General features: G+C 51.9%; 1 long non-coding RNA gene across 2 annotated transcripts; it reads right to left on the reverse strand.

Annotated features, from left to right (window-relative positions):
- Positions 1 to 508: 508 nt before the first annotated feature.
- On the reverse strand, positions 509 to 3,215 carry LOC126515968 (uncharacterized). Of its 2 annotated transcripts, none has more exons than XR_007595963.1 (3): positions 2,769 to 3,215; positions 878 to 2,441; positions 509 to 761 (listed from the first exon to the last, which is right to left on the reverse strand). It is a non-coding gene; the product is annotated as an uncharacterized lncRNA (long non-coding RNA). The 2 variants fall into 2 exon arrangements; XR_007595962.1 differs by having other exon boundaries at positions 851 to 2,441.
- Between the last annotated feature and the right edge of the window lie 1,448 nt (positions 3,216 to 4,663).

Consider the following 4,663-nt stretch of genomic DNA (forward strand, 5'->3'; position numbering starts at 1 on the left):
GGTGCTCTGGTCTGGCCAAAGAGGGTGAGGGCAGTGGGTGGAGGCATCATTTGCACCCTTGCTTGTGAGTGAGTGGGTTGGGGGCAGGTGACATCCAAGTTAGGCTGAACTGAACGGGAGAGAAAGTGTGGGTGTGCCGTGGGAGCTTGAGAGAAGACAGGGCATAGCAATGCCAAGCAACCATTCTCAAAGCGTCACCAAGGTATCCCCTGGGGGCTCCCAGGGCCCTTGCCAGGCCTCATGAGTTTATGGTTTTCATAGAAATACTATGTAATACCATCCATTCTCATTCTTGAAACAACATATGAACAAATTCTCTGTCTATATGATATGTCGTCTCACAACAGATTAAATACATAAGCAGTTATAGCATCCCAGATGTCTTCTGTTAAAGCAGACAATAAAGAACTTCTCAAAAAGTTAAAAAAATCCTTTTAAACATATTTTTATTATATCTATGTATTTTATATGCACACATATGTGTGCATGTGGCTATGTACATGACAGGTGCACCTGTGGAGATCAGAGAACAAGGTGTTTGGAGGTATTGAACTCGGGTTGTAAGCCTTGGTGACAAGATCCTTTATCGACTGAATCGTCTTGCCCACTGTTTATAAGAGTTCAAATGCAGCTGAGAAGAAGTGGTGGTCCAAGTCTTTCTGCAGGACAGACTACCCGCTGGCAGACATCTGGGTGCACATCACATACAGCCATGCACACAGGTCCATAGTGAGCAAAGGCTCCCAGGGAGAGATGCTTTCCTACGAACATGAACGCAATTACCACCCAACTCAGGCTTTTCCAGTAGCCGTGCTACCATTAGCCGGAATTGGGTATATCATAAACATACTGTTACCAGCTGCCTTCTGGGCTGTACCTCATCCTTGTCTGTTCGTCTCATCCCAGACCCACTGGTCTCCACTCATTCATTGATTGTTCAGGTCCTGCTTATTGATTCAAGCCCTGTGTAATCAGAAGCCTAGAGGGCACCACAGAGATGCTAGGAGACTGGGTCCTTTGCCCTGGCAGGTGTGCCCTGCGGTGGAACATTGTAGAACGTTGTTTCATCATTAAACATGGTAAAGATTTCAACTCCCTATCTCAAATGGGAAGGAAGTGGGAGGAAGCCAAGTCCCAGTGCCTCTCACCCACCCTCACACTGCTGAAGGTGAGGCAGGCCTCCCGGCAACATCCTAGACTTTTCCCCTGTTTCCTCTGCTAGTACTCCTGGAAATTGCCAGCTCCAGAGAACTGGAGCACAGCTTTCCTTACAACACTCCCTTCTCACATGTCCATGCCCAGCTTCGACAGCACTGTGGTTGTCCCATTGATCCACAACCCCAGCTCCCGAAATGCCTCAGCTTGCTCTGAGAAAATCAAGCCCCTGAGTCTCCCCTGACCCACACTGGCCTCCTCCAGTCTCCCTGTACCCTTCCTGCATTCTGCTATTCTGGATGTACCAAGGCTCCACAGTCCCGCTCCTTCCCTTCACAGCCCGCATACCTTAGAGACAACAGCAGCTCTCAGAGTTCAGCTAGGTGGCCAGGCTGGCCTGGGTGAGGGACACTCACGAGGGCAGGTCAACAGGGCTTTGTTAGAACAGAGATAACCCTCCTGATAGAGAGCATCCTCGCTATCTATCTAATCAGCGGGTTTCCCAGGCCTTTCCCTTGGACTGTGTTTGCATTTGTAAAAGAAAAGAGCCCAGAGCCAAGGATGCTACATTCTTTTCCTTGTTTCCTTTTCCTTTTCTTCTTTTTATCCTAACGATTAGGCCTGGGCATAGTGAATCACTTTTTTTTTTAATTTTATTTTAATCAAATGGATGTATCCAAGATCCTCAGAGTATGCTAAGTGGCCCAGGCTGAACCAATCTCCTGAGCCGGCCCCAGGCTGCACTCCACACTATCTGTGTAGCAGGGGCTCCTGGGACCTGCCTGGAAAAGGCTGCCAAAGTGTGCAGGGGAGCAGGGCAGGCCTCTGTGCTGGGGCGTGGAGGATGACAAGCATAGCTAACAGGGCTGCCAGACAGCAGAGGGCCCAGGCCCAGGTGGGGAGGCCACGGCTAAGAAAATGTTTTGAGTCCTCCTCCTCTCTTGCAGACTTTTTAGCCAAGGCAAGAGTGTGAGAACACACAGGAACCCAGGAAGCACAGGAGCCCTCTTCCCTGCAATATGTGTTCTGCTAACACCTGGATCTTAAAAACACCTACCAGAGACGAAAAGAGGAAGATCCTCGCTCGGCCCTTGTCTGTTTGCACACGCATGTGGACGCACGCACGTGCGCGGGCACACACGCGCGCGCGCGCGCACTCACACATACCCTCGTGTGTGCACACTTGCACTAATTCCCACTGGCTTTCTTCTGAGGCTCCATTCTTCAGGTCTTCTATTACGACCGTTTTCTACTCACATTCCTTATTCTCGGGTCACAGATGGAAGCTTGGGTTTAAAGAGAGGAGACGTCTGAGTCCCTGAGGTAGCGCCATTCCCTGCAGTCCTTTGCTGGGGTTAATTAATTTCTCCTCCCTATTGGTTGTGCATTCCCTCAGGGTGGTGTTAGGTCTCAAACCTAAGACAAACGTCACTCCGTGCCCGTGGCTCCTCCCAGTACTCCTGGCCCCGCCCCCTAAACCTCTCCCACCCAGGGGCTGGGTTTCCGCCGCCCCCCTCCCCCCAGTCCCACTCCCCTAGCCTGATTCTTTTGTAAGTAACTCAGTCATTTTGGCAATGCCAAGTCTCTTGGTTGGTGGCTCCCCTATTGCTCACCTTCCTCCTCTGTCCTCTCACGGTCCGGGTTAGTCTGGCGGCCATGTTCAGCCTGGACTCTTCCTTCTGCCTGCTTTCTTCCTTCATCTACAGTCAAATTCTCCGTACTTTAGGAGTAGTGGTGTCCTCCTCCTTTGATTTGTGTTTTCATCCAGGTAGTGTGTAGATTTCCTGAGTCCTGGTGGAACCACACACCTAGCAGCCGCTTAATAAACGGGGGTTAATAGCCTGACTACCCGTAAGGAGAGATGATAGAAGAGTGGGGGCGGGGTGTGGGGGGAGGTACACCCTCGGGGAAATTTACAGAACCTGTGTGTTCTTTCGGCGGGTTGTCAATCAAAGGCACAGCCTTGGTTTCCCGCTCTAAAGTAATAATTTGCTTGGACCTAAGACCCCGGTTTTCTTCTCTCTCCTTCCTCATCTTGGGAGCACTTCCTGGCAGCCAAGAAGAGCTTGGTTGGCTCCTAACTTGAACTCCAGCACTTCCTGCAGGGGGAGGGGGTCTCATAATTGCTGCCCACAGCTCCCCAGGGCCAGCCTTGGCTGGTCCCCAAAGACCTCAGGCAAACAGGACTGGGGTTTCAGAGGCCTGCATCCCAAGCCCTGCACTGAAGGAGGAAGCAGGGCTTCAGTTTCCTGGATCAGCATCTTTGTGACCACTAGCCTGCTGAACCAAGCCGCCTCTCAGCATGGTGGTCAGCTCTACACAGGCTGATGTTCTCAGGCCTGTGCCACTCAACAGAGTGCCCTTGGCTCTAAGATGTTCAAGAGAGGTGTACCACAGAGAGAACCTCAGCAGCCTCCCAGGTGCCTGGGCAATTCCAGCACCACAGACATTTCCGGCTTGCTGGCCCTTCAACCCACATCCCCTCTCTTCCCCTCTCTCTAAGAAGCACCGTTCTGATTTCCTTCTGAGGAATGAGCCCTGTGCCACTTGGACACAGTCTAATGGGACCACCATCATTCAGGACGTGTGCCTTCCTGCAGAGCCCCCAGCAGAGTGCGCATGCTCTCCCAGGAACCTGAGGTATAGGCAGAACGAAGGCAGGTAGTCGCTGCTGCCCCTATTCTAGCAGCGTCTCTGTGGCCACATTCCATCTGCTTCCACCAAGGGTATTTCTCTGGACAACCAGGTCTCCACGCGTTTGCCCTGACACACCAGCCTGCTCTCTTACCCTTCCAGCTGCTGCCACATTTTTCTACTTCCCATTCTGTTGCACATAACCTGAAAGCCCCAAACTGCCACACCTACATCCTGGGGCAAAGGCAAGGTGATCAGTCATCTTGTTGCCCCTCGTGCCATAGTGGTAGGCTCCAACTGTGGCAAGGCCAAAGCTCCAGGCCTGACACCACCTCTGTCTGAGGACCCCATTGCCCTAAACTTGTTTCCTCATCTCTAGAATGGTAATGTTTTCTAGCCTTGTGGCAATGGGGTGTGTGTTGATAGAATACACAGAGGATGCTTCCTTGTTATCAGGAGTGGCTGGTGGGGGCTGGGGACACAGTCCAAAGCTCCAGAGTAGTCAGGAGTAGCTGACAGGGGTCCAGGGTAGAGTCCTGATAGAAACATTCTCCTTGCTCACCACCCATTCATTCCAGGAGGCATCTGAGAACCCCAATCAGCGTCCTGCTGATCAAACACACCAGAGTCACCTCAGTGCTTTTTTGGCTGTGCAGAAATCTGGGGTGTCCAAGCCCAGCCTCCCAAGGCCCCGTTCAGGAAAAGGCTTCTTGAAATAAGAGGAGGTTGGCTGCCAAGTTGAAACAGCACATAAACCTTAGAACCCACAGATTTGAGGGAATTCTAATCTTGGCCCAAACTGGCAGAAGGAGGGGTGTGGGGGAGGGGAGGATGAGTCAGAGATTCCACCCCTCCGAGGGGGCAGCCTAATATG

The sequence above is a fragment of the Alexandromys fortis genome, unplaced genomic scaffold (assembly GCF_014885135.2).
Source record: "Alexandromys fortis isolate MF-2015 unplaced genomic scaffold, M_Fortis_MF-2015_v1.1 scaffold_146, whole genome shotgun sequence".
In the NCBI taxonomy this organism is placed as follows: domain Eukaryota; kingdom Metazoa; phylum Chordata; class Mammalia; order Rodentia; family Cricetidae; genus Alexandromys; species Alexandromys fortis.